Source organism: Trachurus japonicus, chromosome 15 (assembly GCF_045865225.1).
Source record: "Trachurus japonicus isolate A0001 chromosome 15, Traja_1.0".
Classification (NCBI taxonomy): Eukaryota; Metazoa; Chordata; class Actinopteri; order Carangiformes; family Carangidae; genus Trachurus; species Trachurus japonicus.
Window position 1 is genome coordinate 32,587,714 of NC_140921.1, and position 13,234 is coordinate 32,600,947.

A 13,234-nucleotide genomic window follows, 5' to 3' on the forward strand; every position below is an offset into this window, starting at 1 on the left:
TCTCGGTCTGCATGGCTGCACTATAATGTTGGGCTCTGAGCAGCATATTCTCAGTGTCACACTTGCAGAGTGGGAGAGAAAAGTGCGTGAGAGGGGGTATTCCAACAGAGTACATGATGTAACATGGACTACTGTACAGGTAGTGGAGCAATGAGTCACTGAGCCGAGGGAGGTAACATGATAAGATTGCAGAGACTCAACATCTGTGTGTGTGTGTGTTGCTATGGTGGTGGGGACATTATGGGCTCACAGTAGCAGTTGGCCTTTTTAGAGGTTAAGACATGGTTATAGGGTGGAGGGTATAATGTTGGGGTATAGGGGAAAGGGAATGCATCATGTGTGTGTACCTGTACCTTCATCTTCATGAGGACCAGTTACCTTACAGAGAGCGGAAATGTTGGCCAGTCCTTTTATTTCAGCTGCCTTTGAGTTTTGACTTGGTTAAGACTTTGCTTCATGGTTAAGCTCAGAGTTAGGCTTTTAGTTAGGAGGATTAGGGGCAAGGGAATAACTGTTCTCAGAGAGAGAGAGAGAGAGAGAGAGAGAGAGAGAGAGAGGAAGTGTGTGGGCATGTGTGTGTTAGTTTAAAGGGATAGTTCAACATTTCGGCATATTGGCCCATTGCCATGATCCCAGTCTTAGGAGTAGGTTCGTTACCTTTAATTGTCGTGCAAGCTATTTTTAGAACGGCGGAGCAGAGCTGTGAGCTGCTCAGAGCTACGCTACGAAGGCTAATATAATTTCTTGGTTTCAAGGTAAATGCAGAGACTGCTTGCCAAAAAACTGCCCCCAACGGGAACGCGCATCAGCGGTTTTGCATGAATTTACCTTGAAAACAACTCTGTCTCGTAACATTCCGTTATCTCATAGCGTGGTGAATGTGCAGGTCACAACTTGTCCATGAGAGCGTTTTGGAGTTGTTGGATTGTGTATCTGATGAGTTTGATAAGGGAAACAAATAAATCCCATTAGTCTCTGTAGCGTAGCTCTGAGCAGCTTGCGGCTCTGCTCCGCCGTTCTAAAAATAGCTTGCACTGACAATTAAAGGTAACGAACCTGCTCCTAAGACTATTGGGATTATGACAATGGGCCAATTTGCCAAAATGTTGAACTATCCCTTTTAGTGTAGAGTAAGGGTATGTCATCTTCCCAACAGGAACTGCGAAATTTCCCAACTTAACAGCTCATTTAGTGTTCAAATTTGAGATAATCGACACATGGAACTCTTCTTCAGAGATTCATAGATTGGCCTGAATGAGGCAGAACCATTAACACTTGGTTTGACTGATACTTTAATTTAAATGTGATTGAGCGTGAAAGCTCAGCGCTGACATTGGAAACAGCAGTTTGACAAAAACTCACGGTCAATTGGCTTTTTCCAGACCTTTCAGCTGCATTTCATCATCTTCTAGGGCAGATGAAGTTTGCTCAGTTGCCATGGAGAAAGCTCTATTAGGAAGTATGACATGGCAGCACTGAGGAAGACACAGAGGAAAGTCTGTCGACGCAGCTTTTAACATCTATCTATCTATCTATCTATCTATCTATCTATCTATCTATCTATCTATCTATCTATCTATCTATCTATCTATCTATCTATCTATCTATCTATCAGTCTGTATATCAGTCTGTATATCAGTCTGTATATCAGTCTGTCTATCCCCTCTTTGAGAGCAGCTTTATCCATTATTAATACTGGCTGGTCCTGCTTTGCAAACGCTGCTCCTCTGACATCCGATATACATTGTCAATATGTATGTGTGTGTGTGTGTGTGTGTGTGTGTGTGTGTGTGTGTGTGTGTGTGTGTGTGTGCGTGCGTGCGTGCGTGTTCTACATGTATGTGTCTATGCTTGTTTAGTGTTGTCTCGTCAGGATGTGTGAATACTGCACAATAAATCCTCTTTCATCATTGGATACTAAGTGCACTGTGATGCAGATAGTGTAGGTATGGAAATAAACAGTGTAATCTTGTAATGATTCATATAATCAGGCCTTTCCTGAAAGCTGTAATGTTGCTTTGGATGCAGTTTGACAATATTTTCATCTTTAAAGCACCAATTGAAACACAGTTGCTTTTTGCTTAACAAACCGACCTAAAAATCATTTAAATTATGAAGAAGACACACAAAACATCTAAAGAATTTAAACTAACAAGCGTGTGTTTTGTAAACCACATTTTCAAAGTGTATTATAACCAAAAAAAACTTATATTTGTTTGAACATAGCCTACCAGTAAAACTAGTTGAAAGTTCTTTGTTAAAGGACTATTTTCAAGGTCAGGTATGAACTTGAATTAAGGAATTGTGCCAAAGTGCAACATAATTTCTTTATATTTACTTCAGTTCCTCCATTATTATGATTCCTAACCACTAATTATCATTAACTGCAGCTAGTTACAAGATCTCATGTTGTAAAAGCACTTATAACCGACATAACGGTTTTACATATTCATATTCTACAGATTTAAAGCACACATCAGCCTTGAGTGTGACAATGTCTTGCAAAAACAAAAATCATAATGTGAGAGAGACTAAGAAAGATAGAAGCAAGAAAAGGTGGTGCTTGTGTGAATAATGAAAAGGAGGTCAGCGCCTGAAGGGGTGGAGCCACGGTGAACACTCTGCTCAAAGTAAAGGCACTGAGAATATAGAGCTGCCACTAGGGTTGTTCGGTATACCAAAAGTATCGAAAAGTATCGAAAAACATTTTGGTACCACACACACACACACACACACACACACACACACACACTCATAACATTACTGTGATGGTGGATTGATGAGAAACACTAAATCAGCACGTTTCCTCTTCTCACTTCCACTCCTTTTAAACATTGCTGATGAGACACAAATGCTCCTGTAAATCTAAACAACATGAACTGTATATTTAGTGTCATAAAAAACCTCTCATGTCCGATGCTGATTTATGACTTCATTAATCACTAATGGCAAAAGAAATCTACTTATGGAAGCAAAGCAGCTGCTCCAACAAGGATTCCTGTGTTCTGACTGAACAACACATTTATTTATCTATTTTCAATTTAGGTGTATTGTGTATGTATATCCTTACACTGTAATGTAAGGTGCAGCTGAATGTTAGTGAAACTAACTGGTTTGTACTTCCAAGACAAAGCAGCATCATAACTTGAAGGCATAGTTCACCCAAAATTCAAATTTCACTCATTATCTACTCACCCTCATGTCGACTAAGGGCTGGGAGAAGTTTCAGAGTCCTCCGTGCCTTCTCTGAGTTACAGCGGGGCTCCGTGCAGCACTGCATGTCCATATGACGGTTGCGAACGGACACAACTTTTCTTCGTCCAAAAAGACACACCAAAAACCATCCAAATACCTCCACACAGCTCGTCTGTAATGTCCGCCTTGTATTGAAGCCCCAACATGAGAAATTGTTCCGAAAAAAATTAAATAAGTCTATATTTCAAGCTTGTTTGTAGCGGAAGCTCCTCTTCCTGGTCCGTCCAAATCTTGCGCGATTTGCGCCGGCGGCAGTGCGATTACAGCAGATTTTTTGTTATGTGACTGAGATCAGATCGGTGTTAACATTAGCTCAAGGTTTATCTAAGACAACGTGGTTGCTAACAAATGGCTAAACAACACCACAGAGGTTGTCAGGGGCAACCATCACATCACAGCAAACACAAAAACCAGTCCACCTTTACAACCTTGTTGTGTTCGCACAAACTTTGAACTTCTTATCTACTTTGTACTCCGTAAGACGAAAGGCCTTTGTAAAGAAGATCAGAGCTCAATTAAAACTAGGTTACAAGCTGAAAGTTTAACGGTGGTGGGTGCGGACGCCATGAGTCTGTGGTAATTGCAGAAATTAGGTTTTTACTTCTGGTGATTGTATTTATGCTGAGTTCGATTGCACTCGGAACTCCTAGCAGCATCTGTTTGGTTGTTGAGTAATGGCTGATGGGAGCCACAGTGAGGGGTCCGGCATGACATTCAACAAATGGCAGCCAGAGCCCACACTGCCGCAGGATCATGGCGGCACCTACGCCTGCTGTCTGACCGACCAGTTAGGCCGTGCACACTGCTAAAAATGAAAAGGATTACTCTGAACATCGACCGTCGGGGGCCAGAGTGAGACGTGTGCCCCCGTGCCCACAGGTCCACATTAACAAGCTTAATGCAGCATCGACACACAGAGACACCGAGCAGAGGGTCAGAGGCTCGGGTTCCACAGATAACCCTGATTATGTGTGTGTGTGTGTGTGTGGGGGGGGGGGGGGGGCTACCTGTTCACTGTTAGGGTTGGTGTAGAGCAGTGGAGTGGTGCCAGTCCTGCTGAGGGATTATTGTGTGGTGATGTTATCATCACAACCACTCTTCCACTGTCTATTTATAGTTCACAGAATGCTCTCTCTCTCTCTCTCTCTCTCTGTCTCTTTCTCTCTCCCTCTCTTTCAGTCTCTCTGTCACATTCTCCATACTGAATGCCAACTGCATTAAAAGAAGAACGTTGGGGCGTCCCCGGTTCGAATCCCGCGTTGGGCAGACCTTTCCTGCATGTCATTCCCCCTCTCTCTGCCTCCCCCTCTCCTGTCTATCTCACTGTGTGCTATCCAATGAAAAAGACAAAAAGGCCAAAAAATATACTTTAAAAAAAAAAAAAAGAAGAAGGTCAGAAAAAAAAATGAGCCACCAACCAGTTAGGGAGAAATACAGTACGCAGGGTGCTACTGTAGGACTGGTAACCTCCACCTGTATCATACAGAGATTTCCACCGCAGAGGATGACATAACATTTCATCTGTTTCAACAATACAGTGGATACAAGATAAAATGAATGAGTAAGCAAACATGCAGCTGCAGCAGAGCCTGACATTTTGGTGGATGATACATATACACAAACCTTCACACTCAGGCTCGGATATATTTTTTTTAAGGTGTATCATTCAGATTTTGACCTGCAATCATTTGTGGAGTGTTTTTTTTTTAGACGTGAAGTATCTGGAGTTCAGCCCGCTTGGTCGTGTCAGAACAAACTTACCCACTTGACTTTAAGCACCACCTGCTTCGCCTCTTGGATTATCTGTGTGGCTCTCTTTCAGATAGCCAGTTGCAGACCAAAGAGAGTTTACGTTTGATCATTGAGCTCGTATCATCATGGCTGACGTCCATAATAGTGAATATAGTGAATAATCCCTTACAGAAAAACCACATGAACTTCACATGTGATTTTTCACATGTGAAAAATGTTGCACATGGGAAGCATGTTATTTGCACATGGGAAACATGTGGTCTTGGCCCAATTTTATGTGAATCACATGTGAATCCATTTTCCACATGTGGTAACATGTTTTACTCTACATGGTAACACATAAAATTGGGCCAAAACCACATGTTTCCGATGTGCAAATAACAAGATTCCATGTGCAAAATTTCCCATGTGCAAAAATTTTCAAATGTGATGTTTATAAAGACATAAAGTATCAATATGTCCGTGTTCTGAATAGCATTCTATGGAGGATGAAAGGCAGGTAATAGTTTCTTCTGATCACTTTGACTGTCTTCACAGCAAGAGTTTTTTTTATCTAGATTTCAGACGCATCGTAAGGAACCTGACCTTATTTTCGGGTCCTGACTAACCACCTCAGTGTTCATATGAGACAGTGGATGCCGCCATACAGCTGCTGATTCTGTCTGCCAGACGGGCCGCAGCGTCTGAGCCCCGGGCTGGGAACACAGACGAACCATGGCACCTTAATCTGGATTAGCTGCTAAATTAGAAGCCTGGGTGCTTGTGTAATCCAGTTGACAAAGTTCCGGCAGCCCCCATGGCCATTTGATGGCAGCCAATTCATGCAGGCCAGGCCAGGCCGAGCTGGGCCAGGACGACATGCACCAGACAGAGTGACTGAGCGATGCAGCACTCATACAGAAAATACACACAGATGTTATACAGATGCTGTGAAAATATTCACATTAAGAGTGAAAATCCTACTGTCGGCCTATCACTACAGCTGTTATGAGGAAGTATTCAGACACACTTGAGTAAAGGTGTCAACATAGTCTTATACAAGTAAACACATTCAAACGGCTACTCAAGTTGATGTGTTAAAGGGAACCTATTATGCTTTTCCAACTTTTCAGACTTTTATATATGTTTAAAATGTTGGATAATGGTTCTAGAGGCCGTGGAAATGCCATATCATGAGGTTAATGCATTTGGAGGTAAACCCTGCTAGATGATTGGGATTTCTCTGCACACCGTGTAGGCCTGGGACGATAATCAATAAATCAATTAATCGCACAATAAATGAAAATCAACTCGATAGTTTTTCCGGCCTCGATAAATCGCCATGTGCATGCGCACGTATTTGTTTTCCTGGTCTCCCCCTCCAACCAGGCTGGATGACAACAGTGTTGTTTTTGGCAGGCATTTTAGATTTAGTCTTAGTCTTTTTGACGAAAATACTTAGTAGTTTTAGTCAATTTTAGTCATTTCTATATGTGATAGTTTTAGTCTAGTTTTAGTCGACGAAAACTCAACAAGGTTTTCGTCTAGTTTTAGTCAGTTTTAGTAAAAAAAAAAAAAATTTTTTTAAAAGTCTTTTAACAAATTAATTCAATAAGGAATGGTTTTACACATAATGTTTCCACCCAATGGTTTATGGTCTAAGGATTATACATTAGCCTACACACAGATAAAGTGGTAACAGTAGCCTGGTGCATTCAGTTTTTTTTCTGCTGGATTATATTTAAAATACGTCCATATATCTTCTGGTCGAGTGACGGCAGGTGTGTTGAGCAGAATGTGCGCTGCATGTCAGGTGGTGGTGTGACCACACAAGGATGAGATGCAGCAGTGTTGCAGATACTTGTTGATTTTTAATTGACAGGTTATACGCACAATAAGCAGAAATGTCGTGCATTGTAAACGTCTGACCATCCACCCGTCAGCGCCGCAGAGCGGCTGCACCGCGGTCACCGGAGCAGCTGATCACTACCTGCTGCTCTGATCACAAGCACCGGGCGGCGGCGCACCGCGGCTCGTTTCAGCAGCGTTGTTCTACTTTTGACGGAGCCGTTGCTAAATCATGTGAAGCTTAGAGACAGTAATGACAATCCACAACATTTACGTCCGTTCTCGTCTCGTCAACGAAAACTCACACACGTCTCGTCATGTTTTCGTCATCAGAGAGCCATGTTTATCTCGTCACCGTCTCGTTATCGTCATGAAAAAAAGGGGCGTCAACGAAAATATTTCGTCATCGTCATCGTTAACGAAAACAACACTGGATGACAAGAGGCTTCACTCTGTGTATCGGTCTCAGCACCTGGGCCGTTTGTTTTGCAGAATGAAAGGAGTGAACCCTCTTTTCAGTCATCCAGGATCTTTGTAGGGATGTCCCGATACCACTTTTTCACTTCCGATACGATACCGATATTGCAGCCTTCAATATCGGCCCGATACCGATATTGATCCGATATAGGGGTGGTGAAAAAAAACGATTATTTATATTTTTCAAATTCTAATACAAAGGAGAGTCCTCCTGTTGCTGACTGACAGGCTGCCGCTGTCATGTTCTTCTATGGGACAGACAGTAGTGAGATTACTTTTGAACTGTAAAATATTAAAAAATAAACCTTATTTACAACTGTTATTGAATTACTGTATGTATATCAATGTCAAACAAAAGGCAAAATCTTCTTGCTTCAAGGTTTTATTTGTCACTCCAAATTGAAGATTAGCCTGCCCTACAGTAAAAATGGCATACATAAAATAAAAAGAGGAGTAAAGCAATATATTAAGCAGCAATATTTAAGCATCAAAGATGTTTAATCAAACCCACATAGTTTGAAACAACGTTCAAAACACACAGCCAGTGTCACAACTAAGCATAAAGCCCGCTAGCTTAATGCTAACGTATAATGTAAAACGCCATAGACGGGCTAACAGAAATTAGCATCGTTAATTTAATTCTGGCTTTAGCGCTGTTAACACGGCACAACATGTAGACCAGCTGGTCTTCCTCCAGAAGAATCTGACCACCGACCCCGTCGGTGGTTAATGTGAACTGTACATTTAGAGCAATATAGCGCATTTACCGTTTATTAGCGGGCAAGCGCGACCTGTCCATGCACCCGTGTCTGTGTGTGTGTGTGTGTGTGTGTCGCACACACGCTGTTGTTGTTGTGATCATGTGATCTCTGCATGCTGGAGCCGGCCGCTCTTCTTCTCTGGCGGGCGGCGCACCAACTTTAAAGACCCACTCCCGTGAAAATCGTGTTTTCTGAGCTTTTCACATGTTCCTGTGGCATTTTTCTTGTGTTAGAGCACTTATCAGCAGAGAAGGAAGTGCAAAATTGCATTTCAGAGTTTTTCTGCCTTCAAACTGCTGTGAACCAATGGCAGACGCGAACTGGCAGTTTCAGGAAGACTGGAGTTGAGGGTGTCACAGCTCCAGGGGAGGGCACTAGTGCTACAAGCTCCCGCCCCGCTCTGCATCTGGCTCAGAGGTGAAAGCCTTCACAGCTCGGTGTAGCTGTCTAGGTATAATAGGTATAGCTCACCTGGTAGAGCAGCTTGCACCATGAGCAAGGACTATGTTCCAGTCTGGGATCGAATCCCAGTGTGGAGTTTTACGCTACACGCGCTGAATCTGTAATTGTACAATGTCCAGCTGTCAGCAAGCGGGGGGGTGGGGTGCGAGGAGGTGGCTGGGCGGGTGCAGAGCAGCGCAGTCTCCGCCCACCCCCCAGAGGTACATTGCTAATGTGCATGGCTAATGAGCTGGTTTTAAAATGGCCGAAAAGGGTCGCGGGAGTGGGACTTTAAGGTGCATTAGCGCCACGGCGCCACCTACTGTGTTGGAGTGTGAACGAGAGTCACCTATTCATATGGGACAGAAGTGCTGGAGCGGAATAATGGACTGCTTTTATCGGAGCGTTTATATCGGAGATTTTAGATGCAGTCCGATATAATCCGATATTCGTTTTTTTGGCTGATATCGGACATAAATCCGATATCAATATCGGATCGGGACATCCCTAGATCTTTGTTTCCCAGAATGCACTTCACAGCAACCGGCAGCGCTAGCTGTAAAGCTAAGCAGCTAAAAGCTATTTTACCGTAATTCTTGCTGCCGCGCTGTTAACACGTCACTTTTTAAAGTTTTAATATTTTTTCATGCGAGAAAGTCACAGTTTAGATCCCCAGTCTGTGGTCAGTTCATCCACATATCGCCTGTTGGGAGATTTTCTCCGACGTTTTTGGAGCTAATGTGGTAGCAGCGAGCAGGAGGAGCGGGGCTTCCCACAGTCTGCAGCCGTCTGCAGCAGCTCACGAGCCGGTCAACCTCCGTCATTGGGGGAGAAAACGACTAAGAAAACTTATCAGCAGGTTTTTAGAGGTTTACCGCCGGCTGGTTTAATACTTTTTAGGAGATAAATGCTGGTCTCATTGATGAAATCTTACATCTGTGGAAGTCACATTAGTTTGTTTGAATGAAAAGTGGAGCTTCAGTTGTATAACGTTATTGGACAGAAGAGCTGCACTGCACTGTTTATTATTTTTTGTTTATTTTATTTATTTAGGATAGTAGCTATATAAGTTCTTGCCGTTCCAATTACAATGGTTAAAAAAAATACTCATGAGAAATAAAAGTTTATCGCATTTAAAAGGGTCTACTTGCATTATTATTAAATATTATTATTATATTAGTGGTTAATTTGTTCTCAAAAAAATGTGTCAATAATATCGTTTATCGTCAGTAATTTGTGGGACAATATATCGTCCAGCAAAATGTATTATCGTCCCAGGCCTAACACCGTGTTACACTTGGATGCACTGACTTTTTTTGACATGAGGTTGTGTTGACGTCATGGCGTGCCGGACTCCCCTACATGGTCATGCCGAGGTATCTGCTCCAGCCGGCCCCGCCTCCTCCCATGCTGCTCTGTTGTGGCTGGGGTCACAGGAGAGCGGAGCGGACTACTTCCTGCTTTTTCCCTGCATGTTGTAGCGCTGTAGCGTCACTTTACTAAGTTATATTTAGAAGTTTACGCTGACGTTTCATATAAGTGAATCTCTACCCGTAGGAGCAGAGACGTAGCCTACCGCCGGAACGCTGGACCGACCTAACGCCGGAGCACGGGAGCTGCAGCGGCTCCTCACACAGGCAGAGCCCGTCTGCAGCCCTCCTTGGCCGGGCAGACGTCCGTGCTCATCGCGGTGGAGAAAAAGGTCTCTAATAAACATACGCGCAGGTTTTTTAGACGTTTACCACCGTGTGGTTATTCTATTTAGGAGATAAATGTTGGTCTCATTGATGAAATCTTACAACTGTGGCAGTTGGATTAGTTTGAATGAAAAGTGAAGCTGTGAGAAGGAGGAGGAGAGGCGCAGTGCTGCGGAGCTCTGTAGTCTATGTGCACAAATCACCACATTTACATCAATAAATAACTGTTTTACAATGAACTGACCAGTCTGCATATATTTTTAATTTATTTTATTAAGTTATATTACATGTTACATGGTTACAGTAGCCTACATGGCAAAGACTACTCTATACCATCTTTGGTTAGGGTGAGACTAGGTCATGGGCGCATTTCATTACACAATGTAGACTGGTCAGATGCATACTGGAGATACTGGCAATTTGCCTACTGCAGATTTAGCTTTTGTTTGGATACTGCATTTTGGCCAAATCAGTATAGGTACTAGTAGTAGACATCGTCATGGTAACGCAATGCTGAGAGAGTGGTTCATTTGCATTTAAAGGGAGGGGCCACTGAAACAGACCGTTTTGCACAGCCCTGCTTTTGAGAGGATGAACAGAGCTGTGATGTTTGATCTTTGGGGTATTTTGACCATAGCACGTCACAGACATGTCTTTAAGACACCCAGGAACTATTTTAGTTTGTGGAAAAAGGAGCATAATAGGTCCCCTTTATAAAAAGCACGTGTGGAGAAAAATAGTGGAGCTCACTCTGGCTACTTTATTGTTTACGTTTATTTATTTCAGTTAGGGGAAGATGTTTTACACAAGATGCACTGTGCCAGTCGTGATGCCCTTTGCACCCATCACCACTGGTTGAGTGTGAGCCAGAGATCAGACCAGAGATCAGCAAATGACCAGCTCTACCACCTCAGCCATGGCCAACCCTACAGTATATAACATTGATTCCGAATTAATTAATAATTCTAAAGTGGATAAGCAGTCAAAATGGAGGGATAGATAGATGAATGAAATTATCATTAAAACGCTTGTTGTTGTCACTTCAAGTTGTTGATATACATTTTGTATAAAGTTGATGAAATTACAACAATGGCGTTACACTTTATAAAGCTATAGTTGGTCAAAGGTGGGGAAATATGAGTTTATGATTTGAATTTAAGACATTTCATATTGTCTGGGGTTGTCCTTTGAAAATAAGATTAAATCTATCACCAAGAACTCAATCGCATTTGAAAAAAGACAAGAGAGACGGACTCTCTTGATAGAAAGGTTGGGAACCTCTGGTTTAATCTTTTTGTAGTTTTAGTCTGTTGTAGCCTAAGTAAAATATCTGTCAAATAAGTGTGGAGTGGGGAGACAATAAAAAATATCCACCCAAAATGTAGTTTAATCATAATTAAAAAGTAATATTCAGGTTAAGTATCTAAAATTACTCAGTGCTGGTGTTAAAGTGTTTGGTTTCTGTCAACCCATGCCTGAGAACAACAAACACATTGGATGTCTATAATGATTAATTAGTCATTTAAAAAAATATCTAATTAACACTTGTGACAAACCCCCTACAGAAAATTTCTAACAGCATAACAATACATACCTGTACAATAACAATACTGAGAGAATCTCCACTGAGACCAGTGTCAAACAACATACACCAGACCTCAGAGAGGAACATCTAATTAATAGTAAATGATCCTGATCTGTCCCCCTCATCCCCCCTCACCCCATCCCTATATCGAGCTCAGTGCAAATCTGTGCCGTAGCATGATCTGACTGACAAATAAACAGACAGGGGTGGAAATCTGATGAACTCCAAATGGAGGGGGATGATAGTTCTATAAAATATACTATTTATCAAAGTAAGAATCACACAACCTCTTCAGTTTGAACTTGATGAAACTGTATGCACACATCCACACAGAGAAAGAGAGAGAGAGCCAGAGAGAAGAGGAGAGAGACAGGGAGTGCTGTGCTGCACCGGAGCACCGCAGCAGATCAGGATATGTCTGTCAGTCAGTGATGGTGTGTGAGCAGTTTAAAGACAACTTGGTTATATAATGCTGGCAGCAGCAACAGCAACAGCAACAGCAACAACAACAACAACAACAACAACAACAACAACAACAACAACAACAACAGTGGCTGGAGGAGAAGACCACAGCCAGTCCATCCTCCACCTGAGGGCTCAGGTCTCTCTAAGACCAAGACCTCCTCAACCTGGACTCCACATCAATGATCCAGTTCTTCTCTGTGGATAATTAAAGATAGGCTGTCTCAAATATGTTGAGTGCAACATGTTGTCATTTCAACATTTAGACTTGATTCCCTCTCTCCTACTCCCTTTAGAGCGGGCAACGCAGGGGGGCACATTTAGACCACCTATTTCCCAGTATATCATAGGCTATCGTGAGTGATGTGTGTGACGATTTGAAGAGCAACTTGAACTCATCCCAAAACATTACCTTAAGTTTTTCTGTTGTGTAGGCTAATGGTTTTAAATAAAACAGTAAGATCCTTTAAACATCAATTCTTCCAGTGGAGTTTGGAGCGACACTGTCACGCGCGGTGCGTAACGGGAATTCAACACCGCGCTGTTGTCCCTCCGGTTAAAGCGTTGACTGATGTGGACAGGCAGGAGACTACTCGTTCATTCATTGGACACGTACATGTCCCGTGTTTATTACAGCAGGAGATACTTTTTTGAAAATGTTTCAGGTGCATTTACAAGAGGAGGAAATACACGGCGCGCGCACAGACAGAGAAACACAATTTACCGGCAGAAGCAACACCAGCAAGAGTTGGAGACGCAGTTAAGACACTCACCCTCTATGGCAGATCCGTCCAGCACGGTGCTAAAGTAGAACAGATGTGGAGGAAACAGCTCTCGGTGTGTCGCTGTGGTGGAAACTCACTGTAGTTGTTGGGATGTGAAATTAATGTTTCACCAAAAAAACCAAAACCCCCCCAAAAAAACGACAACTGACAGACCACGTCCAGACTCGGTCCACAGCGTATCCAATGTCACAG

General features: G+C 42.7%; 1 protein-coding gene across 1 annotated transcript in view; it reads right to left on the minus strand.

The window, feature by feature from the left end:
* sertad2b (SERTA domain containing 2b) overlaps positions 1-13,234 on the minus strand; it is a 67,064-nt gene extending 53,830 nt beyond the window's left edge. Inside the window, exon 1 of the mRNA XM_085800994.1 lies at positions 13,031-13,234. The gene's annotated coding sequence lies outside the window, so the exon portion shown is untranslated. The remainder of the gene's footprint in view (positions 1-13,030) is intronic.